The 15,051-nt window shown below is 40.6% G+C and overlaps 1 long non-coding RNA gene across 4 annotated transcripts in view; it reads left to right on the top strand.

Annotated features, from left to right (window-relative positions):
* Positions 1 to 15,051, top strand: part of LOC309863605 — a 78,875-nt gene that overhangs the window by 21,293 nt on the left and 42,531 nt on the right. For all 4 annotated transcript variants that reach the window (XR_014311143.1, XR_014311144.1, XR_014311145.1 and 1 more), the window contains one exon: positions 4,010 to 4,148. This is a non-coding gene — a long non-coding RNA (uncharacterized lncRNA). The remainder of the gene's footprint in view (positions 1 to 4,009; positions 4,149 to 15,051) is intronic.

The raw sequence follows: 15,051 nt of genomic DNA, 5'->3' as shown, positions 1-15,051 counted from the left end.
TTTCCTCACATCCTTGGTAACACAGTGTGATGTCAAATGTCTGGATCTTTGCCAGTTTGGAAGGTGAAATAGTGCCTTCGTGTAGTTTAATGTATACCTATCTTGTTGGTAAGGGTGAACATCTTAAGTTTAAAGAGCTGTTTGCATTTCTTACTCTGTGACCTATATGTTCACATCCTTTGTTCACTTTCCTATTGGACTTTATTCTTTTTCTTGTTGATTTCTTATAGATCTTTATATATTAATAATGCTAGCCTTTTTATCTAAGAGATGAATTACATACATATTTACCAGTTTGCCATTTGTGTTTTATTTTATTTCATTTCTTCACTCCCTACCCTATGTGGAAAATTTTTTATTTTTATATAGACAAATATCCAGGTCTTCATCTTTTATGACTTCAAGGTTTTATTTTATACAAGAGGCTTTTCCCAAAATAGCTTATTTAAAAAAATTCTTCCAGGTTTTCATCTCTTTGCCTATTAGTTCATATTTGATACATCTGGGAATTTATTTTTGTTGGGAGGTACAAGGTAAAGACCAGCCTTACTGACATTTTCCACATGGCTACCTGTTTGCCTCAGCACCATTTACTGAATGATACATCTTTTCATTAATGCTTTGAAAAGTTAGTGTTATGTATTAACTAACCTTAAGAATTTAGGTCTTTTTTTTTTTTTTTAAGATTTTATTTATTTATTTGAGAGTGAGTGAGCAAGAGTGAGGGAGCAAGAGCGGGCATAAGGAGGCAAGGAACAGAGGGAGAACAGAGGGAGAGGGAGAAGCAGACTTCCCACCGAGCAGGGAGCCCCATGTGGCTGGATCTGGGACTCTGGGATCATGCCCTGAGCAGAAGGCCGACGCTTAAGTGACTGAGCCTGCCAGGCACCTCAAGAATTTAAGTCTTTTATGAGCATTCTGTTTTATTTCATTGTTCAGTTTGACCTGTTGTGCACCAGTACCACTTTGTTTTTAAAGCTATACTTTTAGGGGTGCCTGGGTGGCTTAGTCAGGCAACAGTTTGACTCTTGATCTCAGCTCAGGTCTTAATCTCAGGGTCCTGAGTTCAAGTCCAACATGAAGCCTACTTAAAAAAAATTAAAACTATAGTTTTATCATGTATTTTAAAATCTGGCTTGTTCTCACACTCTCTCCTATTACTCCCCCCTCCCCCCAGATTTTCATGGCTATTGCTTATGGACATTGAAACCAGCTTATCCAGTTCCCCCATAGAAATAGTTAATTTTTTAGTTGGAAACATGTCAGGTTTACAGTCTGACACAGGGAGAATTGAATTTTAGTATGTTAGTCTTTGACCAAGAACATGGTATTTTTTTGCAATTTTTTTCAAGTCTCCTTTTGTGTCTAGTAGCAGATTCTTTTGATACTTACTCCAGTAAAAAGAATCTCTTATAATGAAGTACTAGCAAGAGGGTAAGCTCGCCAGAGATTACTCAGACAGAGCAAGATTTTGGCTTTACTGACGCATATTTCTAATCTTTGAAAATCATCTTTCTCTCTATGTAAATATACAGCCAATAATTTCGCATCTGTGTGATCTTATTAGGAACATTTACAAAATTATTCTGTGTGGTTTTTCTGTTTGGATATGATGAGAAAAGATGATTTCCTGGCCTCTAGCATTGTGTTCTTTCTTTTTCTTTTATTTTACATGTAAATTTTATTTATCTTTTTAAACACATTTTTAAAAAAATTTGAAGTAACTTTAGGTTTATGGAAAAATTCCAAAGATAGTAAATGTTCCTGTGTATCCTTCACCCAGTTTGTCCTAATGTTAATATTTTAAATAACCATGGGGGATTTGTCAAAACCAAGGAATTAACACTGATTGTACATTAATTCTAACTAAACTCAGGTCTGACCAGTTTTCCCATTCATGTCATTTTTCTGTTCCAGAATCCAGTCAGGAAACTACACTACACTTAGTATTGTTCTTTGATTAACCCACAGAAGGAGGCAGCAACCTTGCTCTTTGCTGCCTCTGGGGTTAACCATGTAGGTTCTTGTCATATGGCTGGAGGGAAACCCTAATGACCACAGAATCAGATCATTTGATCACGTGATACAGCCTTTCTGCCCTACATGTGCTTTCCTGTGTTTGCACCATCCCATTAAGTTAACCATGGTGTGTATATTTGTATGTGTACAATATAAAGACAAACTCACATTTCTTTACACCTTCGTAATGTTTTCCTTCAAACACAATCGATACGCTTGTCATGTATTTTGATAAAAAGTCTTGCTTGTTAAATCAATAAGTGGGTTCTTTTTCATACTGTCCACATTTGTCTAATCTGTAAAGATAGAGCAGTATGGTTTGGTTTAGTGATTAAAAGCACTGAGTCTTAAAAATCTGGTTTCAAACCTAACTTAGATATCACCAGCTATGTGAGTTACTTAATGCAAGTTACTTAATGTCTCTGAGCTTCAGTTTCATCCTCTGTAGAACTGAATGATCATAGAAACGTCTAGAGATAATGCATGCAGAGCCCTTAGTACAATAGAAATTTCCAAAAAAAGATAGTTTTTACTTACTTTGTTTTTTCAAGGTAGTTTTTATACATTGGCCATCTCCCTTCTTCCCCGTTTTCTTTCTTTCTTTTTTTTTTTCTTCCCTGTTTTCAAAAAGCTTTATATGCAACATATCCTTCAGGATCACAGCTTGGAATTCAGCAGTGTCACCCTTTATGCTGTGAAGGAACAGGTATGAAGAAGTTTCAGGACCGAGGGTTCTGGCAAGTGCCAATGCCACACACTGTTCCAGCCTCTCTCTTCTTTCTGTGCACTGCTCTTTGATTCTGTACTCAACAGGTTTTTCCCTGAGTGTGCTAGTGGGAAGAACGCATGGGCTCAGATCCATGTGGAGGTTGGAGGAGTGTGGAGCAGGAAGAATCTCGTCCCCTTTCTCGGTGGCTCCGTGTGTGGGTGCAGGGCTTGAGTGTCTGCCCAGGTGGGCATTGCTAAGAGACCGGGTGGCCCCAGTTGCGATAGTTCTCTCAAGCCTGATTCTGGTGACTCTCTGGTTGGGTGTTCATGGCTGTGGCTGCGAGGGTCTTGAGGGAGTTTCCACGAAGGGTAACTTCAGGTCCTTTTGGATGTCACAAGGAAATTTTCTAGTTTACCTGGGAGCATTCAGAAAAGGCTAGAGAACAGGAGAGGAAGGCAGGAGCTGGCTCCTTAGTCCGCTCTACAGACCATCCTGAACTACAGGGAGAGATTCTAGCCCAGGGAGTTTCTGGGAGATTTATTGTAATCAACATTTTTCAGCCAGTGCTATTATCTCTGCAAAACTTGACATTTTGCAATATGGAAGAAAGTATTCTTGGCTTTACATTTAAAGGCCTTCCATCTCGGGTCACATATTTCTTTACCTGGAGGTGATACTAATACTTTCTTCTTCTTAAAAATCTTATTTTTTCTGTTGCAGTTATAAAGCCTCTGTGTGGGTGTGTGAGTGTATGTGTGTATTTATATATACTTATATATATTTATATGAGTGTATTATATATAATAACAGTTATTATTTCAGGTTCCGATTGGAAAATTCTTTATAAGAAGTAGAACATTAAGCTATAAAGTTGCTCTTTTCTAATGGTGTGTTCTTAATGTTTAGAAACATCTCATAGGTAATACATAGTACCCCCTCAAGCCTATTTAGCAACAAAATAATCCCCAAGCCCCAGTAATAAAAAATCCACATGTTTATATCATTCTTGTAGATATAGTACTGTTTCAGGATCAAGGACATGAGAAGAAAGAACGCTGATTTTTAGTGTATTATGTCCTTGTAGAGTAGACTGGCAAATTTTTTCTTTGCTATGGTATTGCTAATATAGGATCCTACTTTACATTTTTACCACTTGTTTACAAAGCTGGTGTATGGATCTTTACACCTTGGAATATGAATGTAAATGGTCACTACAGTATTATGGAAAGGAAGAAATCTAACACATGCATTTCTCAGACTGCTTTCTCTTTCTTCTTCCAGGAAAAACCAGTTCAGTTATTAAGGGAAGCTCTCAACACAGAGCAGAGCAAGAGAAGGCAGGGCTTCCGAGAGAATAGCTGTGTACCATCAAAGCGAATTGGGTTGCACACAGACATGGTATATCATACACGAGACAAAGGTAAATACGCCACAGTCTTTACAAGTAATTTACTGTGTTTATATAAATGCACTAGAGCTTCTAGAATTCTTACTGATCATCTTACTTGCTTTTCTATTGTTAAAAAGAAAGCCAAATAATCAAATATAATTTCAAAAGTCAGTTGCCTGGATTCCCCCACCCACCCTGAAAATAACTTGATGCTTCTATTTTGTCAACATCTGTTTATCTGAGTGATGTGTTTCTTGTGATAAATGCCAATTTGGTGATACTATATAATGAAAATGTACTAGCTTTCATTTATCAAAGTGTCTTTCCCTGCTCAGTTTTAAAAAACAGAAATTTTACTTGGAGTTATATGTTTCTTAGGTTAATTCATATTTTATAAATATGTGAAATTATTAATTCATTCTGTCTGTAGCATGTGTGGACCCTGAAGCTTATGGCAGTGCTGTTATCTGTTGCGGGGATGCAAACATGCTCTTTGATGTGTTATTCTTGGGGACTAGAGAGGATAAAGATGGAATACTCATTGGGCCAAGTTCTCCAGATGGGCTGAAAATGCAGCAGCGGCTTCTATGCATTTTCACAGAGCAGGGTCATAACTTTCAACTTTGTACCATATTGTAGATAATGGGACACTCCAGGGAGTAATGACCCCAGCCGCTCTTGCTGCCTGCCCTTCTAGGGTGGGGCACTGGACACCACCAGTCCCCAGACGGCCATTCCCACACAGGCTTGTTTCAGTATACTGCCTCTGCCTTCACTGTGTGGAATGAGGTACACCACCCAGGAAAAAGGCCCCTTGTGAATAATAAAAATAATAATCACATACAATGCCAGCTTTATTTCTATTAACTCACTTACTCCTCACGACCCCATAAGATAGGCTTTTTACTGCCCACCATTTACAGATGAGGAAACTGAAGGGTAGAGGGGTTACCTAGACACCCCTCCTATTCTCTGGCCCCAGCATTTTGTCACTTTAAGGGAGGCAGGCTGATTCTCAGCATTGAGATTCATTTTCGTTTTGCTCCCTTGGGACTTTATTCATTAATTTATTAATTCATTCTTTCAGTCAACAAATCTGTGTTGAGAGATCGTATGGACCAAGCACAGGGTTAGGAGCTGAGGATACAGTAGTCATGAACAAGACAGGTATGACAGTGGCCCCATAAGCTTGCACTATGAGTGGAGGCTCAGCTGGTGGAGCACGGGACTCGATCTTGGGGTTATGAGTTCAAGTTCCATGTTGGGTGTAGAGATTATCCAAAAAAAAAAAAAGGAAAGAAAAAAGCTTATGGACGCCTGTGTGGCTCAGTTGGTTAAGCATCTGCCTTCAGCTCAGGTCATGATCCCAGGGCCCTGCCTCTCCTTCTGCCCATCACTCCTCATGCTTGTGCCCATGCATGTTCGTTCTCTCTCTCTTTCTCTCTATACATATGTGTATGAGAGAAAGAGAGAGAGAACGAACATGCATGGGCACAAGTGTGGGGAGTATATATATATATATATAGAGAGAGAGAGAGAGAGAGAGAGAGAAAGAGAGAAAGAGAGCTTGCACTCTGTTGAGAAAATCAGGTATTAAACAGATAATCACAATAGACTCCAGTGCTGGTTGGGGAAACCCTAGGTGCTACAGGAGAGCAAAGCCAGGGGATCTAATCTGCTCTAGGGGTCAGAGTCATTTCCCAGTGGTAGGGTGGGATTTTGCCAATGAAGATAAAAGAGAAGATGGCTATTGGCAGAGGGCACTCCAAAGGGGAGTCAGATAGAAAGTCTGTGAAATAAAGAGAACAGGCTGCTTGAGGAACTGAAAAACAAAGGTCAAGGCTAGTGTGGAGTTGGATGGAAAATGGGAATGATGGCGTGGAGAGGAGGGCTTGCCAAGCCATTGAGTTTGTGCTTTATCCACAAAGAGATGCCTTTAAAGGGGTTATCAGGTAAGTAGTGTGATTTAATGCACAGCTTCAGAAAGATAGGTCTGAGGCTCTATGGAGTATGTCTGTAAGTGGAGGCAAAAGTGGGGCTGGGAAGACCAGAGGGGTGCCTTTGTAGTCATCCCCCAACCATCAGGGATGCTCCTTTTGTAACCCCATAGAGATGCAGACAAATTCTCTCCTGGGTCAGCCAACACTGGGCAGGGTAAGATACGTTCAAGGTGCCTTCATTTCAACCAAAGACCAGTGAAGACAAATGTACTTGATTTACACAGCTGGGTGACAGTGACCTGAGGTTTCAGCAGCCTGTGCGCTCACCGGGGGAGAGGTGGGAGAAACAGAACCCTGAGACAAGGCCCTTGGATGTTTGATCAGTATTGGTTCATTCTGTTGATGTGCATCAATTCAATAAATATATTGGCACTCAAATTTTGTCCAATTAATTGATAGCCACCATTTCTGGAATACTTGTCAGGCACCATTGTAGGTCTTGGTATAGATGATCTTATTTATTCTTCATTATGGCTCTCTGAAACTAATAGTTATTTATTCTCCAGTTTCTAGAACAGAAAGCTGAGGCAAAGAGAGTTTAAATTACTTGCTAAGGGTGTGCAACTAGTAAGAGAAAAGGAGCCAGGATTCCACTATATGAATAAATGAGTAAGCAAATGAACAAAACCTACTGCCTCCTCTCATTTGCCTCTAAGAACATGTGAGAATGCTTACCTGATTGTGAACTTTTAGTCACAGGAGTGTTTGAAAGAAAGTAGAGGGGCACCTGGGTGGCTCAGTCGGTTAAGCATCTGCCTTTGGCTCTGGTCATGATCCTGAGGTTCTGGGATCGAGCCCCACATTGGACTCCTTGAAGTAAATAAAATCTTAAAAAAAACAAAAAAGAAAGGCAATAGATTGAAAGACAGTGGGTCATCTCTACTGTCTTCATGTAGACTAAAACTATGTGGGCCTCACTTAGTCTGCCATTGGTGGCTTTGATCCTACAATGAAGAAAGGAAAATGCAGCTACCGAGCTTTCTGTATTGTGGGGAGCATGTTACACTGGGTCAGCCAGTTAAAACAAAAAAAAAAAAATTTTTTTTTTTTAAGATTTATTTTTTTTTTTTTTTGAGAGGGAAAGAGCGAGAGCTGCACAGGAGCCTATGCACAGGCTGGGAGGTGGGGTGGGGAAGGGAGAGTAGAGGCAGAGGGAGGGAGAGGGAGAATCCTGAAGCAGAGGCCCTGCTGGGCCTGACAGGCTCAATCCCAAGACCCTGAGATCATGACCCGAGTGGAAATCAAGAGCCAGCCACTTAACTGAGTGAGCTACCTAGGTGGCCCCAAACAAGTTTCTAATAAAGAGACAGTTTCTCTAGGGAAAACCAATATGTAAAAAAGATTTTACAAAATTTGAAGGAGTTTATAGTTAAGTTGAAGCACATACATACCCCCAGAAGATAGCCACATATTCAAAAGCAGCCAGGATCCTATTATAACTTTTGGTGGCCTTAGTAGCTTTCGTCATTATGGATCCCTTCCTTCACTTAAAAGGAAAGGAAAGGAAATAAAAAATATATATGAAATTTTACAAGTGAAAATAAAAAGATGAATATAATACAGGTTGGATTATTATATCTTCATTATTACTATTTTCTTTTTTCTTCTCATTTCACTTATTTTTAAAGATTTTATTTATTGAGAGAGAAGGAGAGAAAATGAGCAAGGGGGAGGGGCAGAGGGAGAGATAGATAGAAGTAGACTCTGTGCTGAGCAGGAAGCCTGTCTTGGGGCTCGATCACAGGACCCAGAGATCATGATCTGAGCTGAAGGCAGATGCTTAACTGACTGAGCCACTAGGTGCCCCTTTCTTCTAATTTTAAAAGAAAGTAATGTGTAAAAACATTTTTGAGGGCCTATAGGTACTCTGCAGTACCTTGTGGGTAAATTGGTCTTGTTTACAAATAAGTGACTCAGTGAGAAAAAAAAAATTAGGAGAAAGAGATTGTTTTGATCTGAACTATGGCTCTGGGGATTTGAAGTTAGCCAAAAAGATGATGCTAAGCAGTTGGTTTCCACGACAAGGCAAAGATGGAATGGGCAGCTGAGAGAAGTCCAGAGGGCTTTGGGAAGGAAGGGGGACAGGTGCACGGTGAGAGAGACCAGAGATTCCCTTTTATCTGAGGCCAGCTGTGGAGTTTGGAAAGAGATTGCTAAAACTCACTGTGCAGGGTGGGACAGAGACCAACAGGAGCCAGTGTGGGTAGGGAAGGGCACAGGGGAAAGGTGGGATTCTGACCCGGACCCTTAACCAGCGTGTAAAACAGGGGAGCCTGAGGTGATGGGCAAGTACAGGGACAAGACTGTGCAAGGCAATCTGGAAAGGCACATTGGAAAAGAGTGACATGGTGATACCCTGAAGTGACCCTTCCCCGTTGATGGTGATCTGATTTTTGTGCTCCTTCCCATATGGCAGAGCCTACTAATCATGGACACCCTCAGAACTAGAGTTCTGGATGTGAGTTAGGCTCTCCCAATCTGATGCATCTTGTGAGGCTTAAATTCAGACCTGAGCTAAGTTGGGAGAAGCATGGACTTCAGCACAATTTTGCGGAAGAAAAACCCTTAATGCTTAAACCCAATTGAAACATCTACTTATGTCATTACTATGCAAAACACAAAGCTGAGCCAGAATTACAGGGAGTGAGGGAGTTCACTCCCAAGTTTCTTGGCAAAGGGCACCAGTGCAGAGAGGAGTGAAGACTTAGGGTCACGAAAGGTGATCTGATACAGGGAGCAATGTGATATGACCCCCCTATATTAAAAGGGCCACTCCAGTAGCTGTGTGGACAACAGACTGTGGGGAGCACGAGTGGAGTAACAGAACACCAGAACAGTCCAGGCTGGAAACGACAGTTGCTCGCAGTGGGGTAATTGCAATGGAGATGGGGAGGACAGGTTGAATTCTGGATATATTTGGAAGGTACAGCCAACAGATTTCCTGATGGCTTAGAAGTGTGATATACAAGGGGTAGAAAAGAATAAAACATGACTTCTCGGTTTTAGGTCCAAGCAAGTGGGCCTTTCTCTGAGGCCCCACTAGTCCAAGCTATGATCCTGCAGGGTGATTACACGAATGGGTTCCCTTTGAGATAATCGATGGAGCTGCACACACTGTGCATTTATACCCATGGCCTCCTATATGCATGTAGCTGTCGTTTAAAAAACCGTGGGACTATTAGTAAAAAGAAGCTCTGTTAACACTGGGAGTCAGCCTCCTCCTTTCCTCTAATTCATTCTCTTGGTTCATAAACTCCTCATCAGTTCAGACCTCTTAATTACAAGAGAGCTAACTCCTACCACTGCCTTTGGTCCCCTGTCTGTTCTCACACTGTGGCAGAAAAATCCTTATAAAATACCAATATGGGGTCACCTGAATGACTCAGTGGGTTAAGCCGGCATCAGGCTCTCTGCTCGGTGGGGAGCCTGCTTCCCCCTCTCTCTCTGCCTGCTGCTCTGCCTACTTGTGATCTCTCTCTCTGTCTGTCAAATAAATAAATAAAATCGTTGAAAATTAAAAAAATAAAAGCAATAAACTTGAACAAATGAAAAAAAAAAAACTTAAAACAAAAATACCAATATGATCATGGCTCTTTCCTGCCAAGAGTCACTTCCCCTTTAGAGGAAAGGTCAAACTTAAGTATTTATGATGTAAACCCTTTCAGGTGGGATTTCTACTTGTCACACCTATTCTTCCACTGCTCTCTCCTTCCCATGCTGCATTCCAGCTGTCACAGCTGTTGTCAGTTTACTCAACACCTTGGGCTTGTGCGTTCCTCTGTCTACAGGACCCTTCTGTCCTCATGGGCCTCTGGGAGACCCCACTCAGCTGCCTGCCCCTCTGTGAGGCCTTCCTGGTGTTCCCAGGCAAAGCCTCACCCCTCCTTTGTACCAGCACTTGGCCTTACCCTTCCTTCCATGTATTATTACAAATAGCATTTAGGGTTATAATTATTTTGTATTTGTGTTGTAATCATTTTTTAAGGCAAAGTTTATTTTCTTTTTCCTATTAAAGGTAACTAAATAAAGTGAGAGAACTAGACATTTCAGCATGGTCTGTATTAAAAAATAATAGGGGGTGCCTGGGTGGCTCAGTCGTTAAGTGTCTGCCTGTGGCTCAGGTCATGGTCCCAGGGTCCTGGGATTGAGCCCTGAGGAGTCTGGCTCCCTGCTCAGCAGGAATCCTGTTTGTTCCTCCCCCAATCCCTTGCCTGTATTCCCTCTCTCGCTGTCTCTGTTTCTGTCAAATAAATAAATAAAATCTTAAAAAAAAAAAAAAAAAAGGTAATAGAAGGAAAAGACATCCCAAATCTCACTAGGCAAAATCTTTCCTTTCGTTCTTTTTTTTTAGTCTTTCAGTGCTTATCTTAAAGATTCACTTGGAAACACACAATATAATTTCCGTGTCTTGCTTTTTATGCAATATTCTAACATAATGATTTTCTCTGGATATTTAAAAATATTTCATGTATGTTTGTGGAATACCTATTTCCATGTTACCTCTTCGCACCTGTAGTTACTTATCTGTGGTTTTTTTTTTTTTTTACATATGTTATTTTCTCATCAACTTATTGGTTTAGTGGTTTTTTTAAATTTGTGTAAGATTTTCTTATATAAAAAATACTACTTGTAACTGATGAATCACTAAATCTACCCCTAAAACTATTACTACACTATATGTAAACTAACTTGAATTTAAATAAAATCTTGAAAAAAAAATTACCTGTTTCAGTTAAAAAATAACATTTAGGACTGAATTAGTCTGCAAGTAACAGAAAACCTGGTCTATTAATTTTCTTTCCCTCTCCCAGCCTTATTGAGGAATAATTGACAAACAAAACTGTATATATTAGAAATGTACAACGTGATGATTTGATATATGTATGCACTGTGAAATCATTAGCACAATCAAGTTAATTAACATATCCATCACCTCACACAATTACCTTCTTTTAGATGAGAATGCTTAAGATCTACTTTCTTGGCCAACCAAGTTCCTACATACATGGCTATACTCCTTGTCTATTGTTGCTGTAACAAATTGCCAACCTTGGTGGTTTAAACCACACAGATTTATTCTCTTAGGATTCTGGCATCAGAGGTCCAAAAAGAGTCTCACTGGGCTAACATCAAGGCGTTGGCAGCACTATGTTCCCTTCTGGAGGCTCAAGGGAAAAGAATCTGTTTCTTTGCCTTGTTTGACTTCCAGAGGCTGCCTGTCCCTTGGCTGGTGACCTCCCTCTTTACAGGCAGCAGAAGTGGGTGGTCATTCTCACATACAGTCACTCCCACTTCTGCTTCCACCATCACATCATCATCATATCATCTTATTATTATTATTACTATTTTAAGATTTAATTAATTTATTTGTCAGGAAGAGAGAGAGCATAAGCAGGCAGAGGGGCAAGCAGAGGAGGCAGAGGGAAAAGCAGCCTCCCTGCTGATCAAGGAGCCCCATGTGGGAATCAATCCCAGGACCCTGGAATTATGATCTGAGCCAAAGGCAGATGCTTAGCCTACTGAGCCACCCAGGTGTTCCCCATCACATCTTCTTTGGCTTGGACCTCTCTTCCGCATCCTGTTTCCACTTTTAAAGACCCTTGTGTTTACATTGGGCCACCTGGATCATCCAGAATACTCTCCCTGCTTTAAGGTAGCAGAGTAGCCACTATAATTCCATCTGCACCCTTATTTCCCCCTTGTCATGTAACATGGCATAGCTACGGTTAAGGCATTAGGATGTGGACATCTTTGGGGGATGTTATTATGTGCCACACCAGACATATCAACAAAGCGTTCCATTTGTTTCATGCAAAAATAAGTCTAGGGATGTCATTCCAGGGCTACTGTGACAACTTAATTAAACCGTCAGGTATTCTGGCTCCTCCCATCTTTCTGCTATATGATCCCTAGTGCCTGGATCTGTGACTTGGTACTTACTGCCTCGTGGTTGCCTGATAGCTGCAGGACTTTCAGGCATTTCATCCATGCTAAAAAGGGGAAAACGTAGCAGTGTAAAGGAACAAAAGATGAATGGGTAGGCCAGTTGAGAATATGTCTTAGGTCAGATTCCCTGGAAGCAGACCTTGGACTGTTCTTGTGTTATTGATTTCTTGTGTTAGTGATTTACTAGGGAAGTATTTCTAGGAGAAGTTGATAAAGAGAGTAAGGAAAACAGCATAGAGAAGAAGATAAAGCCAAACAAGGGGGTGCTATAGCCTGACCTTGGACTCTGAGCATAAGTCATGTAGATGTGTGTCCTCTAAAAGCCAAGAGGCTCCCATGTTCAGACTCCTGCCCAGTCACAGGGGGAAAGATGCTCCAATAGCTCAAGGGTAGATGAAGAAAGTACTAGGTGCCAGCTGGATCAGAATCCACAAAAACAAGGACATGGGCACACAGAGCAGACAAAGGGTTTCTGAGGGGTCCTGGGTGGAGCGCCAAGCATTCACTACAGTTTGTCTCTTTTACGAAATTCCTCTGGATGCCCTCTTTAACATCTCTGACACATTGCTTCTTTCTAAACTTACCACATAGCCACCCCTTGCTGCAAAGATGTCTAAAACAGGGCCGCCTGGGTGGCTCAGTCATTAAGCATCTGCCAACAGCTCAGGTCATGATCCCAGGATTCTGGGCTCGAGCCCTGCATTGGTCTCCCTGCTCGGCAGGAGGCCTGCTTCTCCCTCTCCCACTCTCCCTGCTTGTGAGTCTGTCAAATAAATAAGTAAAATCTTAAAAAAAAAAAAAAAAAGATGTCTAAAACAGGGGTTTTTGTTGGACACTTTGCTCCTTTGATAAAATTGGAGTTCTGTTAGCAAGTCAATCGGAGAGAATGGGTATTGGGTAGGCAACCATCATTTTGTTTACTTTAACTTTTAGTCATTTTTCTTAAACAGAGGATTCAATATTTTACATGGTAGCTATTTTCTTCTGTAATTTCTTCCACTATTGTAAAATTAATCAACCTATATTATATCTGTGTTTTCTGGTTGATACAAACATTTAGTTCTTTATAACCTATTTTGGTAAATAATTTCAGATGATGCTGTAGATGATTACCCATACATCCATTTAAACTTGCAATATTTTATTTGTGGCCCATGTATTCCACTCCACTGGTCTAATCTGCGTGTCCCTTCCTCAGCACCACATTTTTAAAAATAATGTGCTCCTATAACATATTTTAGCTTGTAAGAGGACAAGTGGCCATCCTCATCTCTCTTTTTTTAAATTAATAGTGGGTTTCACCAAGTTACCTTCACCATTTATTGTTATGGTCAGATAACTTTTCTAAATGATCAGTTCAGAGGTATATTAGTAATTAGATCTATCACTTAACATCTGTGAGCTTCTTTGGTTCAGTCAGGTGACTATTGGGTTCCTATCCTGTCGTCTTGTCATCCTAAGAATTATCTAGCTGTCTGGAGAAGATTCCTCTTGACTGACCCCGTTGAACCTAGTACTGGGGACTTTTGACATGAATCAATGGATACTCTTATGTAAGGGGTGGGGTGAGAGAACACTTCTAGAAATCTGTGGCTTCTAGGCTTCCTATCGGTACACTTTTCTGCTTCTAACCATCCAAACTAACTTCCAAAGAAAAACATGGAGGAAAACAACAACTTGTACCATTAAATAATAACAGTAAAAGTATTTAATAAATAACTTTATTAACATATATTTAATTAATAAGCTAAACTTAGACTTATGCTTGGCACATTATACACATGACGTAGCTATTATCATCTTTTGTGGTTATTCTCTTATTTAGTTATTCCATAATAAATGGGCAATAGGCAACCTGATCCTGCTGGTACTGCAGTGGGTCTCAGTTTACTCTCGCTTCTCATACAGTTAGATCTCCTTGCCCTGAGACTCTCCATACTTTCATTCTCGTGTTTAAAGTTTCATTTTAGTATTTTTCATGCAGTGTGGCCCCTAAATGCAATCTAATGGCTTTATCTGGTCATTTCCCAGAGAAAGAGCTTTCCGTCAAACACAGAAGAGAAGACTTGCTATGTTGGGCTTATTGAGAAAATACAGGTCAGTTTTCAAGTTGACATGGTTAAGCCTCATAAATCATGGTCTGTATTTGTGAATTCACCTACTTGTTAACATTTATTTATACCTCCAATCAACATTGGTGGTACTTTCATGCTTATTCACAGACATGGGTGGAATGGTGAAAAATTGGAGTTGCCAGCACCCGAGTTTCTCAGCTGAGGTTGACCAGTGTGATACTCTGTGTTCTTGTTTCTGCTGCAGTCAGTAAACAAGTGTCCCTTTGTGGTCATTTTAATGCCCTGCTTTTTGTAGTTTTGTGCTTTTTGTTGGTATTTTTGCTGTTTAAAATGGTCCCCAAGCACACTGCTGAGTTACTGTCTGTGTGCAAGAGGCTGTGGACCATGCCTTATGAAGAACCTACGTGTATTGGATAAGCTTTGTTCAGACATGAGTTGAAATGCTGTTAGCTGTGAGTTCAATGTTAATAAATCACTGGTACATAGTTTTCTTTTTTAACAGATTTTATTTATATATTTCAGGTAAGAGAGAGTGTGAGCAAGAAAGCAGGAGGGGGGAGGCATGAAGGGAGGGGAAGAAACAGACTCCCTGCTGAGCAGGGAGCCCTGGGAGTGGGGGTGAGTGGATCCCAGGGCCCTGGGATCATGACCAGAGCCGAAGGCTCTAACTGAGCCACCCAGGTGACCCGAGAGTACCTAATAAATAAGATGCTTTTAAACAGAAGTACACACAAAACAAGGTTATATATTGATCTCTTGACAAAAATGTTGTGATAAGAGATTCATAGAAACCTAACCCTGTATTTCCCCCGGGAATAATGGTTCAGTATTTGCTAATTCAGTATTTATAGTGACTTTATAGAACAGAACTACCACAAAGAACAGGAATCAAGTATACTTTCCTAAGGGAGA

Source organism: Mustela nivalis (genome assembly GCF_964662115.1).
Source record: "Mustela nivalis genome assembly, chromosome: 4".
Lineage (NCBI taxonomy): Eukaryota > Metazoa > Chordata > Mammalia > Carnivora > Mustelidae > Mustela > Mustela nivalis.
Note: the sequence above shows the minus strand (reverse complement) of the source record. Positions and strands in the feature narration are given on the sequence as shown.